We start from the raw sequence: 9,000 nt of genomic DNA, 5'->3' as shown, positions 1-9,000 counted from the left end.
GGACAGTAGTCCAATTAAATGGCCTAGTCGAGCTATAACTGTAGCTTCATTTAACTGTGCATGTTAACGTAGTGAGTGTTAGGCAGCTACAGAGCTGACTTGCTTCCAAATTTCGGTAAGAGTGACCATGCAGCCATCATGTTGGTATCAAAGTATGAAAACAAACCTCAGCACATGCTCCCAGTGACGGGAGAGGTCTGAAAATGGTTAGGCCAATCAGAAGCTGCCCTGCTGTCTGCAATACATGTTAGAGTCTGGAACAAGTTCCAGGACACTACCATCAACATCACTGATGACATAAATGAATTTACTGAGTATGTGGTAGTTTTAAACTGTAAAACTACAGAATCAACTGTATCAAAACCTACAGTCAAATCATTCCACAACCAGAAACCATGGATTACCAGAAACCATCTATGATGCCATAAACAAATGCACTGCAGCTTACAAATTAGGACTGCAGTCTGGAAACATAGATTATAAAGCAGCAACCTACAGTAAGAGCAGTAAAATGGACAAACAGGGACTACAGGAAGAAAGTGGAGCTACAATTTCAGGAGGCTAATCCCAGGAGCATGTGGCAAAGTATGACAGATTATAAACCCACACCATCCTCCATGTCACGTGCTGATGCGTCCTTAGCAGGTAAGCTTTACAATTTCTCTGCTCTTAGCCCTTTGAGGTGGTAAACAAGCAAAAACAGTTGAAGCAGAGGTAATGGGTGGGTGGGTGCACCTCTGGCACCTGTCTCCTTTTTTGAGCATGATGTCAAGAGGGCTTTTAAGTGTGTAAACACCAAGAAAGCAGCAGGACCTGACAGTATAAGTGGATGAGTGTTCAAACTATGTTTTGACCAACTAGCACCGGTGTTCAGAATGATATGTAACCTTTCACTGGCTCAGTCTGTCATACCCACGTGCTGTAAGAGGTCCACCATCATTCCTCTGCCAGAGAAGAGAAAACCAACCTGCCTGAATGACTACCATCCAGTGGCTCTCACCTCTGTAGTGATGAAGTGCTTTGAATGACTGGTTAAGGATTACACTTACCTCACTAACCAGCACACTGGACCCACTACAGTCTGTCTACCGTCCCAACTGATCTACATAAAATGCCATAGCACATATCTCCACACTACCCTGTCTCATCTGGAAAAGAAAGGGAGCTGTGTCAGATTGCTGGTTGTTGACAACAGTTCAGTGTCAAACACCACAGTTTCCTCCAGACAGGTCACAAAGCTCAAAAGGCTGGGATTAAACACCTCACTGTGCATGTTGATCCTTGACTTCCTGAGAGGCAGACCCCAGGTGGTGAGAGTTGGCATACACAACGCTTTCACCCTCATCCTTAACAGAGGAGCACCCCAGGGCTGCGTTTTCAGTCCCCTGCTGTACTCCCTGTGCACACACGACTGTGTAGCCACTTGTGACTCCGACACTATCGTAGAGTTTGCTGACGAAACAGTTGTGGTGGGCCTGATCACAGATAATAATGAAAAGGTCTACCTGAAAGAAGTAGAGGACCTGACCCACTGGTGACAGGACAACAACCTACTCCTGAATGTCAGCAAAACTAAGGAGATGATAGTGGACTTTGGGAAGAAGCAGCAAAGGAATTTACAGCCCCTTAATATCAATGGGTCCTCAGTGGAGAGGGTGGATAGCTTCAAATACTTTGGTGTCCACATCACGAAGAGCCTGACCTGGGCGCTGCATACTGACTCAGTGGTGAGAAAGGCAAAGCAGAGACTGTTTTACCTGAGATGTGAGGAAATTCCAGGTATCCCCTCAAATACTGAGGAATTTTTACTCCTGCACCATTGATGGGGAACATCACTGCCTGGTACTGAAATAGCACCAAACAGGTCCTGCAAAGAGTGGTTTGTTCAGCTGAACACACTATAGGTGCTGCACTACCCTACATAAAGGATGTTTACACCAGATGCTGCTAAAATAAGGCCAGGAAAATTACAAAAGAGCCCAGCCACCCAGAAAAGTGCCTTTTCTCCCAGTTGAGATCACACGGCAGGTACCGGATACACCAGGCAGTACTGAGAGGTTCAGACAGAGCTTCTACCCTCAGGCCACAAAGATCCTAATTGAAGACACTGCCTAATTCAAAACATAATCCCCATAGACATTTTTTTTATTATTGCACTGTTCTGAATATACAAATTGATGGAACCGAAGACTGCATTTCACTGGAATCATATTTTATGATTTCAGGTGACAAATAAATTGATTAAATTAAATGGAAAGGGAATCTTATATCTAATTCAAATTTTGCACTGTGGACAACACACAAGCTATCATAAACACAAACTACGTGACTGTTTGTTCCATGCTGGAGGGATCAATTCAAAACACTGATACCAAAATGTTGAAAGGATTTCAGAGAAATAATTTGGAACTTTGTAACAGCACTGACAATCCAGATAACCCTTTCAGGAACAGAGAGAAATTTAAAACAGTATATAGACTGCACTGTAAACCCCAATCTATCCACGACACAAAATTTTAATGTAAAGTCTTCACATATGGCCCGGATTGTCAAAATGACTTAAAACTTTATGTTTATTTGACACAAAAACTCATCCCTTGTGAGCTTGAAATACATACATATATGTATGTTTATATACACATATATATGTTTGATTTGTTTGATTTCTACATTAGGGAAGATATGACACTGCATCAAAGTTGATATCCAGCTGGATTTGCTAGGAAACTAGATTGTATTTCATCGTTTTAACCAACAGGGTGCAGCCATCTTACAACAAGCTAGCTGGTGACGTCATTGTATTGCTTTGTCTCTGTGGTTCAGTGGTTCGTCAGTAGGAGTTGTGAAAGTAAACTTGGTAAACTTGGTGTAGTGGCAAAAAAACTTGAGGCTGAAGTTTTTCCTTTAACTCCTCTTCCTTTACCACATGGAGAGTGCTGGTGCACTTTGTCTGACTCGCAGCCTTGTATTGTTTTAAATAATCCAAGGAGAGTTGAGTTCACTGTTCACTTTGTTCTGATTTTATTGTAACATAATATGATGAGAAAATAAAGGTACTGTGATGTTTTAATGTTCTTAAATTTTATCTGAAGCATTGTTGCTGCCATTCAAAAATAAAGGCATTCACAGGTATGAGCCCCCGCCTTCTCACCCACTATGTGCCATGCCCACCAACCTATAGGAGTGCCCTCACCGCCAGCTGTTGAGTGTGCCAACTTTGTTTCTACACAACAAAGAGGGAAAATTAGTAAATTACATAAACAAAAATAAACTTAAATGCCGCTCCTACACTTGGTACTGTAAAGCATGTTTTGTTCTTTGATGGCTGTTTTGTTTTCTGACAGTATTTTTTCTTTTTAGCCAGTGTATGAGATGTTTTGAGTAGAGTAGTGCATGGAAGTACACAGTCATGTAGCACCGGACAGATGGGACACATGTTGCATCACAGGTGTCCCCTGGTAGTGATGCAGGTATAGGGTGCATGTCCACATTACCTGAGGCCTGTACTACGAAGCAGGATTTGGAGTTAGCAAGGTAATTTCAGGGTTAACTCTGAGTTTACAGTACTACAAAGCTGTTTCTCTTTTTACTGGGGTAAATCACCATGGTAACCTATGCTGAACAGCTAACCTGCTCCATTGCAGAGGCCTGTAGGCCTACTATGGAGTCAGTTCAACTTTCCCAAGGTATCGTCTCGTTATCTGGTTTGACTAAGCCTAACAGTGGTTGTCTGGATAACTACAAAGCTGGTTATCAATCAGAGGCCTGTACTGCGAAGCCAGTTCAACTTACCCAGGATATCTTCTCGTTATCTGGTTTGACTAACCCTAACATTGACTGTCTGGATAACTGGTACTTCAAAGCTGGTTATCAACTAGTTCAGTCAACTCTGGATTTTCCTATCCAGCCACGAGCACGTTCATGTGGAAGAGGTGGGATTGTGAATTAAAAAAAAGCATCTAAAAAAAAGCATCATCACCAGAACCATGAATGAAGTAGGTTGCTTCATATGATATGTGATGAAACGGTAGCAAATGTGTCTGTGACAATGAGATACTAAAATGTCAATGATGTGGAATGTAAATAACAATCTGTAATTTTAAAATGGGAAATTTAGAAACATTGAAAATACAATACAAAAGTTCACCATCATCCGAGACTTAAATTACGTGCAGGTATCACCAAGCTATAGACCTATGTGACATTGGTAAAGAGCATTTTTTGCTGTTCAGTTGGATGATGATAATACTACTCTGAATATGTCACATAAAACACATTCAAGTAATGTCAGACTGGTTCTGCTACTTAAGTAAAGGATGAAAAAGAAGTTCATGACTAATGAGATCTATCTGACCGAAATGTTACATATATATTAACCGGTGTATTAACAGTGTGTGGACTATTTTACTAATAAAATATTATTTGTTTTACCCTTGTTCTCATCACATAGGTGTCTCGTTATTTTGAGCTGCAGTGATGGGCTCAAGAGTGTAAAAGTAGCAGCACCATCACTGTGGACTAAAATAAACTTTGCATAATTTTAAATAGTGCTATAATCATATGTTTAGTGTTGTAAACAACAACAACACTTAACACACCCTAACCCTAACCCTCTCCCCATTTGTTAGAAGCTGTTTTAAAACCATTTGAAATAAAGTTAGCAATGGTGTTAACTATGTTAACTGCAACATGATAACTTTAACATGATGCTATGAGCATCTGTTGTTAATGTGGTCCGAAAGCTTAATGGAGACAGTGGTATAGCGCATGCGCATTGTTAGCTGCATCAAGCTTCAAACACTGAATGTTACATCAGTCAAGTTCAGATAGCTCTTCACTTTCACTTTCATCACTGTCATCTGACTCCATGGGAACAGGTCTTATCACTATATGAATGAATGAAGGAATGAATGAATGAATGGTTAAACTAGTCTTAACTACGGTGTTGTCCTCAGTGCTCATACTAAACAACCAACCCAGAGACATCACCAGCTAGCTTGTTAAAAGATGTCTGTGCCCTGCTGGTGAAACAGTGAAGTGTTTGGTCAGACCAGAGATGTGATAACATTAAATGGCTGAAGATGGTAGTTGAGCAGATGTTAAAGGATCAGTTTGTGCAGAAGTGGCGTTATGACCTCCAGAGCATATCCTCATGTAATTTATATTGTGAATTTAAAGAGGATTTTAAGTTTGAAAAATATTTACTCTGTGAAAACAAGAAGTATAGTCAGGCCATCTGTAACTTTTGAATTTCTAATAATAGACTCCCTAAAATAACAGGTAGACACAAGGGTCTGGAAAGGAATGAAAGGTTTTGTAATTTGGGTAATGATGACCACCTGGGAGATGAATATCATGTTTTGTTTGAATGTAAAATTATAACCATTTCTGAGAACAGAAACAAGTACTTGTCTAAATATTTTTTAAACCACCCATCTATGTTGAAATGTATAGCTTTATTGCAGACTGATAATTCAAGAACAAAATGTAAACTGGGTGCTTTCTTGAACAATGTTTACTTGTTACTACTTTTCAAATGAAGTAATGTATGGTCGCACTTGAGTGCAGGCTTGGTTACCTTGGTTGCAGCTGCTCCTTTATTTTGATCTGTGATGACTCATTCTGACTGTTTACCATTTGTTTTGTTTTGTTTTTTGTCTTGTTTGTACTCCATACCACAATTGTGGTGAAGAGTTAATAAATATGACTATGACTATGACTATGACAGTCTAGTTTTCTAGCAAATCTGGGTGAATATTAAGTTTGACTGCAATGTCATATCTTGCCAAAGCTGAAAATTAAACAAACCACAGTCATATTCTGCAGTGTTTCATATTTAATGTAAGATCTATGGAATATTCAAAACTGTAGTAGTCCACCTTTAGCCACTAGAAGTCAATCTTCAAAACTAGCTGACAAGACAAACAGCCCTGAAATACAATACTAGCGTCCGGGGGGGGGGGGGGGGGGTTATAAACTGATGATAATGTCCGGTTTTCCATGTGTTTGTGTGTGTGTGTTAGAGCCGAACCCGAACCGAGCCCGACATTATTTAATGACCAAAGCACTGAGTTTTGTCACACAGTTGTTACGGTTACAGGCTATTTAACAGGCTGGGCGTGCTCAGCGGAAAGGGAGACCTCCGTGTTTGAGACGGGAGCGGGAGGCGGGAGGTCCAACGGTTCCAGCGAGAGGAGAGGGAGAAATTAAACAAAATAAGATAAAATAGGAAAAACCTGTCTCCCTCTTTTATTTTATTTTCAGCGTTTAATCAAGGCGGAGGCGGGCAGCTAGAGGTCCGAGACTTCCAGCGAGGAGAGAGGTAGAAACAAACAGCCAATGTGTGTCTGTGTGTGTTATGTTCAGGTGTTGTCACGTAAATAACAGTGCACAAGCAATAAACAGGACAGACAATAGGATTTTATTTATTTTTACACTACATTTTCACTGAAAGCTGACCGAATCTGACCTGAGCCTGAATACAATTTATAGCTACATTTTTGACCAACGCCGGCCCGACCCGTCAGGTACCGTCGGGCTCGGATCGCCACACTCTAGTGTGTGTATGTGTCCCCTATTGGGGCCTATCTGAATTTCTGTCTTTGAGAGATATTATTTTGTAATATAACTGAATTTTCTATCCATACATATAAATTTTAAATATATTAACATGATAAGGCATCTTTGAGTAAGCTGCGAATATCATTTAAGTGGGCTATGTTGTGGCCGGCCAAATGTCCTCTTTTTTGGAAATCAAAATCACCCTAATCAGGTCACCCTAGACTAGGGTCTGTGCTAAAACTATGTTAGCACTGCTTTTGAGGATACCTTCAACTGTCGAGGACAGACAAACCGACCCAGAAAGCACACTGGGTGTCTGGAGAAAACCCAGCTGCACCTCTGGCAACGAGTTTACCCATCACAGAGCCATTGACCTGCCTTATAGAGGAAAAGGCACAAAAGGACAGTAAATCAGTAGACAACTGCAGAGATTTGTATTCCAGGTTCATCTTGTCTGGACTGAAATTTGGCCTGGTTAAATTTGTGCCTTGATCAGATCTGCAATAGGAGAAGTTCCTCTATTCATATTGCCACCCTTTTAGGGGTCCAAACAGCAACTGCTGCTGTGACTGTGTTTCATTAAATTCATAGTTCATCCTTTCAAAACCTACTATGACTGACAACAATATTAGTATTATGTGAGGTGTGAGGATACTAGCTTCTAGACCAGCTTTGGCACAAGTACATGGGTTATGGCTCATTTTTAGTTTAGTCAGGTTTAAAGAGTTCTAAGGTCAGATAATAGTGGGAAAGTGAGGTCATGCACAATTAGACACTTACTATGTATGTGTGTTGCTGCCAACTTGTTTCTACCACCCCGAGGTGGCCAAAAAATCAATGTGTGTAACATGTTTTAATGTCATACTGTGGGCTGTGTGTGTGCATGTGTGGCATGAAGAAAACTAACAAGAGAGCAAGGGGCAAGGAAGGAAAACAGTAGCAGGTGAGAAGAGTCACCTGGAGAGAGGAGGACAGGAAATTAAATGTTAAGGCAAGGTCAGCAGAGGTTGCTGGAGAGTGGCAAAGTGAAGACAGGTTGCCCTCATAGTGCCATTGGGTAAAAGAGGAAGTGGAGGGAGGAGGAAAGGGGATGAGAGAAGAGCAGAGGAGGTGAGAAGAGGTTGCTGTGCCTCACACTTTACACTAGATGACAGAGGACTAAAGAAAAGCAAAGGTGACAAAAACTTGCTCTCCTATCATGACAGAAGATTGATTGATTTAAATTTTCATTGGTAAAACCAGAAGGATAAAAACACAATAAAGCCCAAAAGGCTTGTTTCCATTGTGGTCCTTTGGACATAGAACATATATGGACAGGAAACAAAGACAGTCCAACAGCCAATATATATGACAAAGACATTACAATACAACAGCCAATACATAAGACAAAGACATTACAGTACAACAGCCAATACATAAGACAGACAATACATAGACATCACAGCATAGAGAGACATATTAGGGAATAGCATATCAAAAAATACATGATTTAGCTTAACTCTATACTATCAGGTGGATTTCCATTTCTTCTACCCAAATACATAAGAAAAAAGAAACACCCTTTCCAGAATCACAGATTGGACTTGAATCTTTTTGTTAAAAAATCCACCATATCCTTTGAGAAATGTCACATGCACCTTGTTAACTAGTAAAGATAAAAAGGCAGCAAAACGTCATTTCATTTTATAGTTATAGCTGACTAATATAGGCCTAAAACTTCCCACCATAGGAGCAGTGGTTACATACCCTTTGAGATGAGCGACAATTAAATCATGCATGTGTATGCATGTGTAGTAGGGTTGGCTGGGCCACCTTAAAGGTCATTCCACCTTAAGAAGGCCTGATTAGGGTTGAATGGGCTCCAGGTGTTGCTCATTCATGCTACCCTATACAGACCCTTTCCAAAAAATTAGAATATCATGGAAAAGTTGTTTCATTTCCATAATTCCATTCAAAAAGTTAAACTTTCATAGATTATGATGTAATTATGTAAAAATAAACAAATAAATACTTGAAATCGTTTAAATTGTGGGCCCTGAATCTATAATCTGTGAAAGTTTAACTTTTTGAATGGAATTATGGAAATGAAACAACTTCTCCATGATATTCTAATTTTTTGGAAAGGGTCTGTATATACACCCAGCGAATCCTCAGGCTGCAAAGACACTGCTCCTCATTCCTGTGGTGAGTTTTTTGGAGTGTAAATTAAAGCTGTGTTCTTTTGTTTGTTTGATTGGTATGGTTTGGTTTCTGTATGTGGCCTCTAAAATGTATTGATGTTTTAGTTGTAGGCCAGATTTTCCCTTGATGGCCAGCACATTCCCTGGGTTGGATGACTCTCTTAAAGAGGTGAATGCCTGGTCCTGCCATTAGTGAGAGCTGATTTAACCCTTGTTCATGACCGTCAAGGTAAAAACTCATGACACACCTTTAATACTC

Source organism: Epinephelus fuscoguttatus, linkage group LG9, assembly GCF_011397635.1.
Source record: "Epinephelus fuscoguttatus linkage group LG9, E.fuscoguttatus.final_Chr_v1".
Classification (NCBI taxonomy): Eukaryota; Metazoa; Chordata; class Actinopteri; order Perciformes; family Serranidae; genus Epinephelus; species Epinephelus fuscoguttatus.
Note: the sequence above shows the minus strand (reverse complement) of the source record.